The 19,762-nt window shown below is 33.2% G+C and overlaps 1 long non-coding RNA gene across 1 annotated transcript; it reads right to left on the minus strand.

Annotated features, from left to right (window-relative positions):
- Positions 1–4,291: 4,291 nt before the first annotated feature.
- LOC132123514 (uncharacterized) lies at positions 4,292–19,076 on the minus strand. Its single transcript, XR_009426527.1, has 3 exons — positions 18,979–19,076; positions 8,024–8,104; positions 4,292–4,360 (listed from the first exon to the last, which is right to left on the minus strand). It is a non-coding gene; the product is annotated as an uncharacterized LOC132123514 (long non-coding RNA).
- Between the last annotated feature and the right edge of the window lie 686 nt (positions 19,077–19,762).

Raw genomic sequence — 19,762 nt, forward strand, 5'->3', positions numbered from 1 at the left:
TAATGTGACATAGAATGTTTTATTGGGCTGTTTACAGTTTAGCATCACCAGTTAATTAGTCTGTCATTTTTAGTAAAAAAAATTCTCTTTCTGCTGCCTCCTTGTGGTGGACACTTTTCTGCTTAAAAACGATTATTTGAAATTCACTTTGCCTGAAAGTGTCTGTGGTAAAATCTGGTACTTGTTGTTTTGATCTGGCTTCAGCGCTGTGATGAAGTATTCTTTCCAGTTTAGCTGGCACTAAAGCTTTTCAAAACCTTCATGAAGGTCATTATAGAGACACGCTGGAAGGCCTGTAAGACTCACTGGCTAAAAGACTAAAGGGTGCAAATTGTCATTGTTAATTTTCTAATTGCCGTGACCCCATCTTCAAAGAGCTCGTAGGTGTGAGGTGCACTGCTCCGTGCTGGTGGAAAGGCTGTCTGGATCTGCAGGATCTTCATGAGCAACTCATTGTGTGGTCCGCTGCTGTACAAGCTTTCATCTTACTACTTTACGAGTCACTTTTCCTTTGAATTTTAAGGGGGAAAAAGTGTAAGAAAAGTGGTCTTGTACAGTTTTAGTAATTGCTGAACAATACCAGGATATGTAATATACATTGAAACTTAGTTTTCTCTTATATTTCATTGAAAATCCCTATATAATAATGATTTCACAAACATCTTGGTGTGTTAAAAGGCATACAAAGCTCCAGTCAAGTGTCTCTCTCGGGGGAAACCAAGGCCAAGTAGAAAGATTTTCATTAGTTCTGCCAATTTCAGGTTAAAATGAGTTTGAATGGCCTTTTTACATCATTGGAAGAGTTTTCCACCAATGGGACCATCATTAGTGGGAACTAATGAAAGAACAAAGCAAAGAAGGGATTTTACAATGGAAAGAAAGCGGCTACATATCTGGTGTCCATGATTCTGATTTGATTTGTCTGTTTAAAGATGTTCTTCTTTTATATTCAATTACCGTTGTAAGATTACAAACATTCCCTTCTATTGTTGTTTTTGTGCTTTCCTTCTTTCTTTCCAGTCACAGAGCTTTCTTGGATAATGTTCTGAATTACCTAAGTGATCTATTGTATTTCATTGTCATCAGTGTTAAGATTACAAGAGATACTAGGAGATTAGTGAGCTGCATATGATACAAATATTTTTTTTTTATTGTCTGTTAAAAGAGCTTTGATCTCTTGGCTTGGGAAGAAAGTTTTTTTTTTTTTCATGCACAGTCAGGAGTGTAGTAAACAGCATCTCGACCTCATCCACTTCCTTTAGGAGAGGTGAATTAGGCTGGCTTGGGGCCACTTTAAATGTTTTATCCATCCCATAAAAGCCTGGAAAAGATACTGAAACTCTTGGAAAATCCCTGTAGTCACAAAAGACGAGCTATTCCATCAGAGACTTCAAGAAATGAAAATTCCAAGTGTCGAATTTCCTGTTCCATGTGTGCTTTTAAGTGTTGGCCATGACACTGAGACAGAATAGAGCTCATTAGTAAGCTTTCTGCTGTCAGGAATGGAAAAGTGATGTAATATTATGACAAATCACAGTGATTACCTTCAGATTCAATCATTTAATATATCTGTATTTAGCATTGCGACCTTTTAAACACAATGTCTTTTTTTCCACAAGTGAAGTGTGCCACACTTTTCTTTTACTTTGACCAACTTCCTTGGACCACAGGGACAGGTAATCATCAAAAAAAAAAAAAAAAATGAAGAACATACAATGCAGATATTGCATTTTAATGCATATTTTCAACCGCTGAATCAGTCACTTAACCCCAGTTTACTCCAGTGTGATGTCCCTAAATGAATGCATTACATTTTTACCCACTAGATTTTGATTTAAAATAGATTGAGCCTAGCATTTTTATCCTTTTTATGGATTTGATGGTTTTTATAGACCACAACACACTTTAGAGTAAGATAAATGTTCGTTCAATGTTGACTCAAACTCAACAGTATTATTATCTTGTTTTTCCCCATGTGTCACTGTAGTTTTTCATTATGTCTTGGCAGCTCAAATGAGTTCCAGCCAAGAAATAAGTTGTCGATCTGCTGCTTTCTTATTACATGTGAGTCATATTTTGCTACTCATTGGAAACATGAGACTTAGGCAGGCTTGAACCTTTGATCCTCGTTGGTGATCTTCTGTAGAGAAAAGAAAAACGGCCATATTTTATTTACCCAGTAGGACCCTCATGTCACACCAATAACAAAACAGGCCACATGAGTAATGTTGTCATTTGCTGTGGTCAAGTAGGCAAGCTTTTCGTCTTTCTGCATTTGTAAATATTCCACAAACATTGTGCTTGTTTCCGTGAACCCGAGTTTTATATATGGGTGGCAATCAAGTTGGGGCCATTTGTTCTTCATTTCCTGACTAAACAAATACACGGAGGTCATTCTTCATTGGTTTAGACCTTATTACAGAGTGTTATCTGATGATACATTGATATAGGAATCTGTGCCATAAACTTTCTTGCTTTATTTGAGTTGTGTGTGAAATCTGTCTGTGAAGTAACTGTCATTAGGAGGAATTCAGTTGACCGCTTGCAGATGTTTGGCTCCTTACCCAGAGTTTTGTACTCATAATTAAGTAAGGGAACAGTGATTCTATTACTCAAGAAAAAAACAGGGAGCCTCGTCTTCGTTTCACAATTTTTTTTGTTCTTTTCTTTTTCAAATTGCCTCCAAATGAAGATTAAAAAACACTAAACCTTTCAGAGCTGCTGAATTTCAGGAGCCGCTGCAGCATGGCCATTAGTCATGATTTAGTTTTTTTATTTTTTTTTATTTTTTACAAATTTTCTGAATAACTAGATTTTTGTTTATTTCATCCTCATGCTTACAAATTGAATCCTGAGGAGTTAACTGTGGAAAATGTGTGTCATGATGCTCAGAGTTTAATCCATGGATTTAAGAATTTGGAAGTGAGCGTGGTAGAAAACGGCTACTGTGAAAAATAGAAAAGAGTGACACATTCAAAGAAGTAACAGCTGTGAAAATCATTACGTTGAAAGTTAGATAGATAGATAGATAGATAGATAGATAGATAGATAGATAGATAGATAGATAGATAGATAGATAGATAGATAGATAGATAGATAGATAGATAGATAGATAGATAGATAGATAGATAGACAGACAGACAGACAGACAGACCGACCGACCGACCGACAGACAGACAGACAGACAGACAGACAGACAGACAGACAGACACATAAACACACCCCAAGTGGCACATTTTGAGTTAAATTGAGTTTTGTTAATAATTTTTCACTTTTAATTTTGAAAACCAAGATTTTATTAAATTATTTATTCAATATATATATCTGTAGCTCAATTGCTAGAGCACTGCGATATCAAAGTTGGGGGTTCGATTCCCCGGGAACAAATAATATGTAAAAAATTGATAGTCTGAATGCACTGTAAGTCGCTTTGGATAAAAGCGTCTGCTAAATGCATAAATTTATTTATTTAATTTTAAATATATATTATATTATATATTATTTAATTATATATATATATATATATATATATATATATATATATACTTTGGATAAAAGCGACTGCTAAATGCATAAATTTATTTATTTAATTTTATATATATATTATATTATATATTATTTAATTATATATATATATATATATATATATATATATATATATATATATATATATATATATATATATATATATATATATATATATTTCACAATTTAAGATAAATAGATTTTTCTAAATGAATGTGTTAGAAATTACACATCCCTTTTAAGGTAATCTGAAACAAACCTGAAAGGAAGTTGTTAAAAAAAACCAGACTTCGGTCCAACATCAGTTGAAAAGTGCAGATCTTCTTTTTCTAATGCGCTCTGTACATCTGAACACAGTCCAGTGAGATGAGAAGACCAGGAGAGTTGTGCAGCAATTAATCACTGGTGCAAATGCCAATAAAGACTTGGTGGGATGAGCATATTAAGAGAACAGACCCCAGAATCTTAGACAAAAGACATGAAAACAAAACCTGAAACCCTGTGAGCACAATAAAGAGACCTGCCTTTTTTCTTTTCTTTGGCTGCCAAATTTCATGGGCAGTAAATAGTCAAGAATGTTACATCTGCTGATGAGAAAACTGGGGGGAAAGCATAGGTCCACTCACATTTGATTGTTTTGAGCACATCTGTTTGTGTATTCAAGTGTGTTTATATACAGTATAGATATCTCTCTCTCTCTCTGTGTGTGTGTGTGTGTGTTCCTTCAGGTGCCAGAGCAGTGGGAGAGATCTGTGTAGAGACTCACTCAAATCACTGTCGCTCTCATCAGAGACAGAAACGCTGCTCTCACTGGGAACCTGCTTCATGTCTGAAACTAAAGCATGAGATGTGCTTAAGTAGACAACCAGGATATGGCCTGTGGACTCACAAAGAGAAAAGCATGGAATCTCAAAGGTCAAAGGACATTTGCAAATGATGGCATTTCAACATAAACTAAATTACAGACAGTGAGAGTGATGGTTAACAATCCAAACAGTCATTCTTTGGATCAAATCAAATCGATTCGTTCCATTAGGTAAGATTTCCAGGTAATTGGCCTGCTTTGTACACCAGTACACACAAGCACAAACATACAACTCTCTGAATCATTACATATATTTGTTTGTAAAAATAAATATTTTTTTAAGAAAACAAATAAAAAAATAACTATCTCTGATTTAGGTCTGCTTTTTTAGGTTCTATCTTAAATTTAGGGGCTTAATCTCATTATTGAAAGCATGGTCTCACATGTACAGTAGAACATCTCTATATGTAATGAAATGCTGCCATCATGTGGAGGGGTGTGAAAATGTGCTGTTGTGTATCCCAGTTGTCAGTTGTATTGGATTTGACATTATAACTTGAAATCCTTCTAGTAAACTGTATAGTGAATGTTTCTTTAGTTTAAATGTTCAAATATTTGTCATTTCTAACAGTATTTCTGTTTGCACACTGAGCAGATTATCTGACTCCTTCTTGAAGCTGAAGGATCAAGGAAATCTCTTCTTGAAGAGATTGTTGTGACGTGATCAATTTTAATTTTTGTTTAAAATTTATATATATATATATATATATATATATATATATTTATAAACACTACTGTCAGAAAATTTGAGGTCAGTAAGTATTGGTGTACTTTGATCAAATGTGAAAAAGATTATATTTATATATATATATATATTCTATTCTATTCTATTCATCAAAGAATTCTAAAAAGTAAAGCATAATTACAATTTTCACTTTTCACAAACATGTTAAGCAGCACACAGTTGACAATAATTTCTTGAGCAGCAAATCAACGTATTAGAATCATTTCTGAAGGATCATGTGACACTGAAGACTGGAGTAATACGTATGTATTTCAAATATTAATTTCCATATATTAAATTCTTCTTTAAATCCTTAACACACTTTTGTCATGAATATGTCTTTTTCAGATTATGTTAAATTAGCGGTTTCCCTATTCACCTGACCCTGAAAATCTTTTGCAGGAGTCCTTACATAATGCAGATCATGAGCTCTCCATGGGCCGTCTTTACACCCACTCAACTGAGGATACCCTGGTGACCACAGATCATAATTTATGCAGTTTATATAGCTTAACCACACAAAAACACGATCCCGGACGAGCCCCTAAATTTGCGTCTTGACTCTTTTTCCGGGGCTCACCGCAGATCGCTAATTGATTATGGCCTTGTGCGTCCTCTCCAGTGAGCGTTTGATAATTTGGTGGGTTGTTAATGTGACTTCCTATGTCTGAGTTTTGGCTTGCTGTTTTAGTTTCCATGGCGTGAATGTCCGACAACCCCAACTCTTTCTAACTTGACATTGTTTACTAAATCTTAGCATGTCTAGAGTTTTTTCTGCAATTTTAGTTCTAGTGAAAATATGCAACCGCTTTGGTGCTTCCATCATTCAAACAAACAAAGTTTCTGTCACCTTCTTGCTTAACCAAACTGTTTTTTTTTAGCTGTTTAATTCGTTCCAGATTTCTGCATGTAAACATCTGAAGGTGAGTGCGTTGGATTTTTGGCTGCCAGTGGGGTACCGAGAGCATATCTCTGTTTGAAGTCTGAGGTTTTGACTGAGATGGATTAACCTTTCAGATGTTCAGCAACATGTCACGGACATTTCTGGAAAGACTTCAAAAGGAACAAGAGTGAGAGGATCAGGTTTATACTTCATTCTTTTGACTATGATTACATGGACAAAGGGGAATTGACCATATCAGTATTTTTGGATGATGTCCATAGCCAGGCCAATTACACAAACACTACCATTCAAAAAAATGTTTTTTTTTTTTTCAAAGAAACATCTAATGTTAACAAAGGCTTCATTTATTTAAATAAAAGAAAAGGTAATATTATGAAATACTATTTCTATTCAAAATAACTTATCTATATAGAAATATCTTAAAGTTTGATTTATTCTTGTGATGGCAGAGCTGAATTTTCAGCAGCCATTACTGTTGTATTCTGGGTCACATGATCCTTCAGAAATCATTCTAATATGCTGATGATTATCAATTTCAAAAAAGCCACTTACTACTGTTGAAGTCTAGGAAGAATATGTCAAAGAAATGAAAGCCAAATAAAATATTTATTCCGCTGATTTTTTCAGTTTGATTTATCTGATTTACCCGTGTTACATGCCAGCATCCTCAGAGGCTGCTGCACATTGACATGTCTGGATTAGTCTTAGACAATATGATTCATGTTCATTTGCTCATACAGCTCTGAGAGTTTGCATGAAACGTTCGGAGAAAACCACTAACCAAGAACAGCTGTGAAACTGTCAAGTAAGCGCTCGCCATATTTATGCATAAGAGAGGTTTCACTCGTTTTCGTCTGGTGGAGCTGCATGTGTAAAATGCATGAGGTGCCGGTGTAGATGAAGTTTACGGCAGGGTTTTGATCCATTCTTGACATTCATCAGTTTCTTATGGTTTGTTTGCAGATTTTCTGGTGATTTTTTTTTTTTTCTGGCTTTGTCTCATAGAGCTGGAACTTTTGAGGAATGTAAAGCCAAGAAGACAGATTCTTCCCTGATGTTTTGAGGAACAGTTTGCTACAGCATCTTAGAAAAAGAAGACCTCCAAGTCCAAAAATCTGAGATTACTAGTGATTTCTATTTTTATTACAATATATATATATATATATATATTTACAAATTATATGATTAGCTTTTAGAGAAATTAACACAAATTTCATGTATTATAATTAATATTTGTTCACCTTTGTGTTATTAACAGCATGTATTTGAGCATTTACAGGGTTCCAGATTGATGAACTGACACATGGACTGTATTGTTGCCAGAGAACAATTCTGCATGACTATAATAAATAATTACTGTTAGGCAGGATATGAATTCATTACAAAGTGTTTCATGCTATATATTATTATTTATGCTTAATATTATTTATAGAAACTATTAACTTTTTATTTATTATTTGCCTTTAGTATATATGACAGTTTAAATACACTACCATACACTACCATTCAAAGATTTGGGGTACATTTTTTTTTAAAGAAATTACTTTGATCCTTTATTATTATTTCTTTTTATATTTCAATTCAATGCTGTTCTTTTGAACATTATATTAATCAAAGAATGAAAATATTAAGCAGCACAACTGTTTACAACATTGATTAATACAAAATGTTTCTTGAGCAGCAAGTCAACATATTAGAATCATTTCTGGAGGATCATGGGACACTCAAGACCGATAATCAACACAGGAATAAATTAAATTTTAAAACATATTACAATAGAAAACATTTTTTAAAATTCTCAGTGTAACTGTTTTACTGTATTTTTATGTTTATGTTTTATGTTTATGTTGTTAAACTATTTACTATTTGTATATTTATATGTTTCAATTATGTTAATAACTATGAGTTTTGATGCAAATGTGAATGATCTTTTGCTTGATGTGTCTGAGTGAAACTTGAGTATCAGAGTGAGGAGGAGAGAGGTGAACCTTTCTCTCAAACATACCTTGTGGTCTGTTCAGTTGCCTCCTACTGGTTTGGAAAGATGATTAATGAGTGAACATCACTCAAATTCAGCACCTCTATCCTGTGAAATCAGAGACAACCTCTTGAGAATCATTTGCATGCCCGACATGTGTAAATTTGATTTTGTGAAGGCTTTGCTGTGCTTGTTTTGGCCATGTTTAATAGTTCACTCCAAGTTGTCATTTCCTAGGCCAAGTTGAAGTTGATGATGAAGGCATCAACATTAAAGGGATAGTTCACCCAAGATTTTAAATTACCCCATGATTTACTCACCCTCAAGCCATCTTAGGTGTATATGACTTTCTTCTTTCAGATGAATACAATCAGAGTATTCCTAGATCTTCTGAGATTTATAGCTGTGAATGGGGGTCAAGATTTTGAAACCCCCAAAAAGTGACACCACACGGCTCGGGGGGGGGTTAATAAAGGTTTTTTGAAGCAAAGTAATGCGTTTGTGTACGAAAAATATCTAAATAACCCTAATCTCTTCTGCTAACGGTCATACGCGCATTCTCAATAGAGTAGCATTCCAGCGGATGATGTAGCCGTAGTGTAATTTTTGGGTGAATTTACTTTAAAATAATCTGTAATAATTAGTTCACCTAAAAATAACATCTGTCATGATTTACTCACCCGCATGTTATTCCAAATCTGAGTGATGTTCCTTCATTCAGTGAAACACAAAAATAATTATTTTGAACAAAGTTTCAAGTGTTTTTTGAAAGTAATTGGGGTCCTAAACACAGGACTCCGCTGATTTTCAATTCTGTATATGGACAAATTATTATTATTATTATTATATTTTTTCAATCTTATGTTCTAAGACCTGACAATGATGTCTCTCCATACTGTTCAGTCACAGTGTGGCATGAGGAATTATTTCAGCGAGTATTTTAAAATCCTGAGACCAGTGTGATTTCACAGATGTGTTTTTGTCAGCACACCATCGATTGTAACAAAATCCTGTGTGACAGCTATTTAGGTCATTTCCTCTTTTTAAGACACGATATAACAGCTCTCTAAAGGTAAGGGCTGCCCAGCAAATAGCACGACGAAATTGGGAATGTTGGGTAATCTAATTAGAGGGCAGGATGGGGCCCGCTGGGCCACAGACTGTGGTGAAGCAGGGAAACACTCGCCCTAAAGCTGCACACCGCAGGCTGGCTGTGGTAATGTCTGAGAGACTAATTCTTCCTCATGAGGAAAAACAGGGCCTTTCCTGAAGGGGACAGACACACACACACATATATATATATATATATATATATATATATATATATATATATATATATATATATATATATATATATATATATATATATATATATATATATATATATATATATATATATATGTGTGTGTGTATTACACTAAAAATGGGACACTAAATAGCTTGTTTATAATTGTTTAAATTTAACTTAAATTATTCAGTAAAATTTGTATTTGTTTTAACAGGATGATACAAGTAATTTGATTGTAAAATACAGTAAGAATTTTGGTCTCGGTAGTGAAAAGTATGTATTATAATAATTTATGGTAAAACAAATTTATTACATAAATGAAGAATATTCTACATGACCATTATTGTTTTTTTAGAGAAAAATATTATAAATTATTTTTGTGACATTTGTATTTTGTTTTTGTAAACAAACAAATTAACATGATTTATGCGAATCATTTTATGCATCATGGGGTTTTGTTATATATTTTTACTTATTTGATGTTTATTGCATTGTTTAATGTTCATAAAAGCCAGTTAATAATTTCAAATCATTATGTGGCTTTTTATATTACCACTTAATTTACAGAGGTTATATAAGTAAATGTTATTATACAAAGCAGATTTAACTTTTAGCAGGTTGTTAAATGAAATAAATGATTTTTTTTCACCACACTTTTACCATAATTTTAACAAGATTTTTCCAAGTTTTATTTATAATAGCAATTATGTATTTATTTATTCCATTGAGCATGCAAATAAATGCAATCTGAGCATGACAATGAGTATAATTTTGAAAATTAAATATTATTATTATTTTACTTTTTTGTATGGATATATATATATATTGCATTTATTTTTTTATCATTATGTGGCCTTTTATTTCGACAAATACATTTAAATATGCAAAGCAAATTTAAGTAGGTAAATTAATTAATTTGTACTTAAATTATATTTTTTTTCACCAGATTTCTATTGTAATTTTAACAGGATTTTAAAAAAATCTTTATTTGTTTATTTATTTTTTTACAGAGGACGCACTGGAAAAAGAGGACAGGATGGTATAAAAGAAAGAGAGTGTGAAGCAATGCACAAATAGAGTGAGAGAGGGTAAGACAGGAGTGATTTATATCCTGCTTTTGAGAAATGAAAATAAATCCAAACTCTGTGAGAGAAACATACTATACGGACTGTAAAACACAAGACATGCTCGGCCGCTTTCCCTGCTTTAACCTCAGAAGCTTACACTCTCTCTCCACAATGTCAAAGCCAATAATTTAGGTTTTTGTCCTTTAGGATATTATCTGAGTTGGAAAGGACATTGTTGTTTTTAGCCCAAGTTTGTTATAGAGGGAATTCTGTTTGAGTCGTGGAGGTCTGGTTTAAAGAATCAGATCATAGTCATGTTTGACAGCGTTGTGAGTCTCTTGTCTGTTTTTGGAGTCGTGATGCAGTGGTCAGCGTACTTGAGTTGTGGTGCTCATTTTGGAGGTGCAGGTTTGCATCTGGCCTTTCCCAGGTGTTTATCTGCGATGATAAATGCAAAACTATAGCTCAACCGTGATAAGCTCATTTTATTTAGACTAATCAAAAGGCTCGATAAATGTGATACACTTCATTTGGAGAGAAAATAGCACAGTGTGGGGCGTTTGATCAGCATTATTTACACAAAACGCCACAACTGTTGCAAAAGCATTGAGGGATTCAGAGGCCTTCGTGTCTTGGCGAGCTTCGATATGCGCACACACTCAGAGACACGTTCATTATCTGCTTCCGCCCGTCCTTTTAAACTGTTTATTTATGAAGGTGGAAGGATAATGATGTCTTGATTACACAGCAACAGGATTTGCCTTTGTGCGCTCTGTGACTGATGTGAAAGTGTGAGAGTGCAGTAAATAATTCATCCGCTTGATTTGTGACGCTGTCAGCACAGTTTGTTGCTCTCAGGAACAGAACGCCAGATTGAGACGGGAGAATCCACAACATTCAAGGCTGGCATTCTGTGAGAAACGAAATTAGTAAAGAACAACTTTTTTTAACACTTTTTTTGACTTTTTATTGAAAGAAAAGTATCTAAAATGCAATATATTTGAGAAAAATAGAGTAAAAACTATGAAAGTCACTTTCTTAAAAATAAAAAAAGGTATTTTTAGATCACAATTCTGACTTTATCCCCCTCACAATTTAACAAACTTTCAATTCAGAAATGAAATATATATTTAAAAAATCGTAAACTCGAGTTCATGTCTCACAATTCCGACGTTTTTCATCACAATTTTGAGTTTGCATCTCACAATTCTGACCCCCCCCCCCCCCCCCCCCCCTCTGAATTCAGAGTTTAGGTCTTCAGATTTTTTTTTTTGTTTCTGCCACAGAATAAAAAATAAAAAAGGAAATTGCAACATTTTATCTCACACTTTTTAATCTCACGATTCCAACTTTTCTTCTCAGACTAACATTTCTCAATTTTGACTCCCCCCCCCCCCATAATAGCAAGTTTATACATAAAACTAACAATTCTGGATTTATATATTACAATTCTGACTCTTGCAAAAAGTCTGAACTGTGAGATACAGTATAAACTCTGTTTACCATTTGGCAGAAACAAGCTCCATAGAGTTCTGCTTAATATTTTTGTGGATTCTTTTCAGGATTTATTTTAAAATATAAATATTTTAACATTAGAAAAGCTATATTTTGTCACTCCACACACAAATTAAATGTATCCTTGCTTAGTAAAAGTATAAAAAAATTTCAACAAAATAAATAAAGTCATTTTAGTACAGTAGATAGTGATTCAACAACTTGCCCTTGTGGGCTCCAATTTACACCCCATGCTTTCTAGGAGTCTCTTTATAGCTGCTTCTCTCTTTTGGGTGAGTGTTTTTACACACTCTTTGTGATCCCCAGCATTTCTTCTATACGTCCACATGCGGTTGACTCCATTTGCTCCATTTTGAAAATGTCTTGGAGTTTATATTTTTCCTGCTCGGTTCTGCCTTTGAGAGAGGACTAACCCATATTTGGCAAATATCTGTTCGAATTTCCAAATTCCAGTGAAAGTGAAGAATCTTGTTTCATTGTTTCATAATGCAGCTCTAATGAAGCACGCTCACGTCCCTTCACGTCCTACGCTTTGCTTTCCGGTAAGAAGTTATTCTACGCCCCCGTCTGTCTGACAAAACTCCCTATTGTTCCCTAAATCAGGAATTGTATTCAAACTCGGCCAAGAGACCTGACAATGAGGGATGTCTTCATGAAGTGAACTTCCAATTTGTGCGTTATGGTCATCCACATCGGCAATATTCAGGGAAATGGCCTATTATAAGAACGTTTTTAGAGGCTTTCTTTTTGTCCCCTCAAATATCCCCAGTTACTCTTTCGGACCAGCGAGGCAGATGTGGGGTCAGACAGGAAGTTTCTTCCCCTCGCTCTCTGTCTTTAATGAATCTCTGGAGAGGGTCTGGATAGGGGCTGGACCTGGATCTGTCTCTTCCATTTAAACTTTGCGCTTCATTCTCCCACCCTCCTTATGCAACCCTCATACTCTCAGTAAAACTCGCTTGAGATTCATCATGTGTCAAAAAAACTCGGGCCAGAGCAAGCTTTTGTACGACTGGTAGTAATATGAAGCAAAGGGAGCTGAAATCACTGGATTTTTAATGCTTCTGACTATTTGCTCATACTAATCCTCAACACAATGTCTTTTTTATTACAGCAACATGGCATTTTGAATCATTTTGCTGTCAACATGTTGGGACTGATTCATCTTTCTGTATATTATTACGATGTGCGTAATCAGAATGATTTGCAAACTCAGTATTCACTGATATTTCCCTCTGTATCTGACTAAGATCATGAATCTTACTGCTAATCCACAGTGTGCTCATATCTGTGTCTATTTCATTTTAAACTAAGGTCCAGGCTAAAAGAAAAACAAACAAACAAGCGGTATAAAAAAAGCATATACTTAACATGTTCATACTGTTAAAATTTATTTTAAAAGGTCGGTAAGTATATATATATACATATATATATATATATATATATATATATAATTTTTTTATTTTTATTTATTTTTAAGAAGTCTCTTATGCTCAGCAAGGCTGCATTTACTTGAGCTAAAATACAGTAAACAGTAATTATGTGAAATATTATTATTGAAATATATTTTAAAATCTAATTTATTCCTGTGATGCCAAGCTTCATTTTCAGCATCATTACTCAATCTTCAGTGTCACATGATCCTTCAGAAATCAATCTAGTATGCTGATTTTGTTCAAACATTTCTTATGTCAATATTTTCAGAATTTATTTAAAATAGAAATGTCTTACACTGTTACTGATCAATTTAATGCATCCTCACTGAATAAAAGTATTAAAAATATATATTTATAATTTAATAATATTATTGTTTCATTTTGCTTTCTAATGTTTTTTTCTTGCTTTATTTATTGTGAATTTATTATGCATTTATTTATTGTAGAAAAGGTGTCTTTCCTGGTTTATACTTCTAATATTACTTATTCACAGAATGAATGAATATATACAAAAATATATAGCAGCTTTTATATTTTACAAAAGATGCATTGGCATCAGTAGGTTTAACAAACCCCAATAGATTCCATGCAACACTTTCAAAACTTTGTTAAAAATGTGAAAATTAATTAATATTTGTGGTCCTTTTAAATTTTATAGTCAAATTTTTGTTTTTCTTGGAACTCAAAATTTCTTCTTTTGTGGAAAATTAACAGCATACAGGTTTGGAAGAGATTGAGTAAATAATGACAGTATTTTCTTTCAGTGTTTTAAAATGACCTATTCATTTAATGTTAAGCAGGCACACATTTGCCAACCCACGTGTCTTTGCAGAGCGCCGTCTGAAGAGACACAAGCTCAGCACTGACTGATCTTGCAGGAGTGATCGGGACTTTCAAGAGGATGCTGAAGTGTTTCGATATCCTTCTATTGTCATGAGCCTGCGTCACAACCCTTGCCCAAGGATGGAGATGGGATCGAGTTGGAGCTGGCTATTAAACCGCAGGCTTGATTAGAGGATGATGGAATTGTCCTGCAGCAAAATGGGGAAATGCTCAAGAGCTCCACTTCCAACTCTCAGGCAAGAACAGCCAAAGTAATGCCTCCCTTGAGAACTCCCGTGTGTGTGTGTGTTTGTAAGTGTGTGTGTTTGACCCCAGTGAGGGCAAAATATGCATGGGTCAGTGAGTTCTGCTGGGCTGGATCACGATATGATAGACAGCATAAGGAGGAAAACCTGTTATTTTAGCTTGGCTCTGTCCTGACGGGTGATGAGCGTCTGTTTAATGGAAATTATGTTTGCCATACCAAAGAGGCGTTTAGTGGTAGCATGTCCACCACTGTGGACAAACATAATTATGCTGTATTTTTTATATTTTGCTTATTTTATGCTGCTTAAAAATAAAACAGTTGTTGACAACAGAAGAAATTCACAAAACATTTATACATTTGTACAAAAATGTATTGCATTAAAAAAAAAATCATTGAATGAAATTATTTAAAGAGGATGAGATTATATGGCCTGTTGAGAGAAAAAAATAATAAATTAAATATTTATTTATTTAACAATGTAATATTTAATATGATCACACGTCATAAACCCATATTTACATTTTTTTTTTCATTTTTTGAATTTAATTATAAAATATTAAAAATCTGCTCACCACTCAAACTTGCATCACCACATCTAAAGTATCTAACATTATAATTATTAATACTTTTTTTTCAGAATAGAAAGATAACTTTTTATGATCATTCAAGTTTGAGTATAGTGTGTGGGATTTATATGTTCTTCTTCTGTATTCCACTTTTATCCCATACACCTACTAATGATTTGGATGTGTGAGCCACTATATATTTACTCAGAATAATAAAATAAAACATTCTGAATATAATTAAATATATTGAATAAGATAATTAAATACTTAATTACTTATTATTACTACACGTAGTTAAATATTTAATATATTTAATTCAATTATACTTTATTATAATTAAAGAATCATTTAAATATGGGGTGATTAAGTGTTAAGTCTGTCTAATTAATAGTGGTTGATGAGGAACTAAAACAAAAGCTGTTGATAATGACCATCATACTTCACCCTGAATGCCACATAAACCTTAGAATAGCGTGTAAAGAGAGAGTCCAACATCACATGTACAGTAGGTTTTTCCTGATGAAGTTCTACCCTCACATTGAGAATGCATTAGTCCGATAAAGGAATAAACCTTCCAAGCCCCCTATTAAGGACAGCGAGTCTCCAGCACTCTGGGATTTGGCCTTCGTCATCAGCACCGACTGCGAGAAGGAAGCTATTAAACCATAAAAATTTGACTTCACTTTTTGAAATGAAAGGATTTATTAAAACAGTATGGTGGACCTGGGGGTACAAAAGACTTGGTGATGTATTTGGCTGTTCATACAGTCTTCAAACCATTTGTGTCCGGAGAAGCTGGTGGGTGCGACAAAACTAATTGGAGCATGTGACAAACAGCAGAGAGAGTTGGACTTTACAGTCAAATACTTTGTGATTTATTAGACACAAACTATACCACCGACACAAGGAATAACATGGAGACGTTTTACTGCGTTCAGTCAGTGTGTAAAGCACACCTCCCAGATCATCTCTGAGGACACTTTCATGATGCTGCAGTGAAATCTAGTAGACAGCGTACGTGCATCCCAACAGCTTGTGTGTGTGTGTGTGTCTGCTATTTATAAAGGTTGGGTGTTCATTTACATTTAATTTTTTTTTTAAATACACGTTTAAATACTTTTTTTTAAGTTTACATTTAAATTAAATAAACATTTATAAATATAAATATTATAAAAATTAAATAATAAAAAAATATTTGTATGATTTTCAACAAAAGCTAGAGCTATAAAAATACCATATTTTTAGGGCACCCTAGGACTACTCAAGAAGATTTTAAAGAGGCTCAGATAATTATTATTTGTATTTATTTATTTATAAGAAAAATATATTTTAATTCTATTTTAATTTAAATATTTGTATGATTTTCAACAAATCTAGGGGTATTAAGTACCACTTTTTTTCCCCTCATGAACATTTGATGCGTTCTCAAGGACGTTTTAAAGAGGCACAGAAAATGACTGAACATTGCATTTTTAAGCTAATTACATTTAAATGAAAATATTTATAAAAATATCACTCTCTCTGTTTAAACGTAGATTAAAAACACATCTCTTTCGCCAAGCATTCAAATAATGTATCTCTTAAATTGTGAGTGTAGTTGTATCTGATCAATGTAATGCATTCTTTTTCTTTAGCTTGGGTTAAACTAATTAATTTTACTTTGTTGGATCAGCAGCTATGCTAATGATGTCTCTATTTGTTTCTATGTTTTGCCACGGGATGTAAATCCCATGACTAGGATTAACACAAGCTCCAGTCTGGATCCAGAACACCTGAGAAGAGATGATCCTGACCCTCAGAGGACCTCAGATGATGCTAACCTTGAATCAACAAACAGAACTAACAAATATTGCTACATGTGTGACTGCATCATACAATAATTATTAATTATTAATAATATTAATAATGTTCATTGTCTGGCTGACTACATCTTGTATTAATTTTTCAAAAAATCCTGTCATACGCGCACAAACTGATAGTCACCACTTATAAGCTACTACTAAATATTGTAGAAACATAATTTTCTGTAAAGTTGCTTTGTAACGATTTGTATTGTAAAAAGCGCTATACAAATAAACTTGAATTGAATTAAATCACATATAATTCAATAAATATTTATATAATTTTCATCAAAGGTAGGGGTACAGACCAAAAGAGGGGGAAAAAAGAAATAAACTGGAGTACAAAAAAATTAACTGGACAACAACCTATAGCAACCTATTTTTTTTTTTTATTGATTTTTTTTTATTACCTTTTTGTGATGCTTTATCAGGACTGCATGATTTTTATTGTACTTTATGAGAATCATGTCAGTGCACGGGACAGCAGTGTGGCAAAACTGTCCAACAGATGTTTTTTTTTTTTAACAGGACATCATTCCACATAATCAGTCCTGTTCGCACAATCTAAGCTATTTTCATTGTACTGTTGCCGTTTACAATTTACAATTGCTGTTTGTTAAATATAAATATAATTACATGCTATCGTTTGAACTGCAGATCGAGATAAACTTGACATGAATCAGTGTAGGTCAACTTTTTACAAAGCCAGCTGCATGTAAATGTTTGAAGAATGCTACTGAAAATCATTTTTAAGAGTTCAGAATTTATTTCACAGTATGACAATTTAGGATGTCACCGTGCAGTTTAGAAATATGATTATTGTTTAGTCAGGTGTTTTGTGCAAGTACTTTAATTAGCAACAACAACAGAAATGTATGTACAGCAGGCATGGGTGAAACAATAAGAAAACTGTGGATGTGTGAAATTGAACTGAAATTGAAAAAGTCCATCGTTCAAGAAAACCCAGACTGGATGTCTGTTATCCATCTGATATTTACATTCTCTCGTCTGCTTTTAATTTTAGGTAATCTTCAGTCCTTTTTGTAGAACTGATGCAGACATGACTTTTTCATCGTCCTTTCATTTCAGCTGTTTGTAAATCTTAAGTGATAAATCTTTTATCCTTTCATCTTTTATCCTGCAGACATAAAGGTTTTTGCATAATTTGTGTAGCACTGGAGAAATGCATATGAGTAGTCATATTATAGTAGTTACAGTAGTATATACACTATTAATAACTATTTAAAAAGTAATTAATGGAATTATTTTATGCATTATAAAAACATAATTTATAAAAGTACTATGAATAATTATACAATTATTATGCATCATGCTTTATGTTAACCAGAGAGACTAGATTAATGAGGTAGACATAGGTGATATTAAAATCAATAGAATAGATAGAATAGACATGAGGTGATATTAAAATTAAGCAGGTCATTATATTATTTAATTATTGCAGGTTTAGTTTGATATTTTCCATGTGTTTTGATGCAGAAATATTGAATATGTGTTTGTTCTTTAAATAACCGCATATAACTTTATATATAACTGTGTTCTCTCTATAAATGAATTTAATATTATTTTGACTATGCTTTGTGAAGACAGTAGAACCCAGAGAACTACTGAATACTGAATCATATAATATTTATTTATATTTATTTAGTTCATATTTTGTTTAGTTCAAGGCTTTTGAAATTGAATGTTACAGACCAAGAATTTTAAAAAAGTAGTTTAAACTGTATAAATGGACATTTTAATTAACATATCAATGTATTATTATAAAAATGGTTATGTGAATCTTTTGCCACCTCTAATACTTGAAATGTATGTTTTGTAGGTTTAACAAAGCAAAATGGAAATTTGCCCAATCATGCTGAAGTACTCCACTGATTTCTGATCTTTAGAGACTCAACATGGTAATGTAATGCATCTTTAATTTTTTGTTTTATCCTCCTTCTCTCTTTTCTTTCATTATGTGTCATCCTATGCAACTGTTTTCTATTTGTCACCTCAAAAGTGAAAAAAAAAAGCTGCTTCGTGTGAGATCTGATCAGGGCATGACGGATAGTGAAAGAGAAAAACCGCTTATGAAAACAAACCTTGTGTGAACAGCGTCTAGATCCATCCTGATAATCTAGCTAACAAGCAGGACAAACAGAGAATTTGTTTTACTCACCCGAGATATTGGCGGTGTGACATGGTGCTTTGAGAGATGAGAATGACCGTCTCTCGTCTTCTCCACGCTCTCTAAATAAGGCCCTGACTCCACACTCTTTTCCCCATCTGCTAAAGCTATTTCCCCCAGCAAGGCATCTGATTTCCTCTCCTTATTTTACCCATGAGCATAGAAAGGCCCTGTTCTGTGTGTCGTTTCACTGCATCTGTCTCTATGGGTGAAACCTTCGGGACGTCTTGAATGGTGATGCTGGTATTTCAGCAGAAGCAGTGTGGTCCGCGATGAGCGCTGTTACTCTGATTAAAGCAATGATACACAACCATGACTGCAAATTAATGTATATTCCATAAAGAATCTTATACATTTTAGTGTTTTTGTTGAATTTAAATGGGATATATGGTTGGATATATACTGTATTCTGTGTGTGTATACAATGCACGTAATACATTATGATTTTTTAACCTGTATATACATAACACAACTAAATTTAGCTGTTCATTCTGATTATTAAGCATGTTGCTGCAGTTTTTATGACTTCAGTAATTGAGAAATTATATGTAATATTTGAATATATTTAATCAGAATGTATTAGAATAATTATATATACATTATAATAATTTAAATATATATGTAAAATAATACTACTGTTGTTTTTATAATACAATTATATTATATTATGCAACTGGTGCTGAAACTGTTTTCATTCAAAAAATCCAAGTAAATTTCAATAACAATTAAAAAGAAATGGCAAGAAAATTATTTTCTATTAAAAGAAACTCCAATG

This window comes from Carassius carassius, chromosome 41 (assembly GCF_963082965.1).
Source record: "Carassius carassius chromosome 41, fCarCar2.1, whole genome shotgun sequence".
NCBI classification, from domain to species: Eukaryota; Metazoa; Chordata; class Actinopteri; order Cypriniformes; family Cyprinidae; genus Carassius; species Carassius carassius.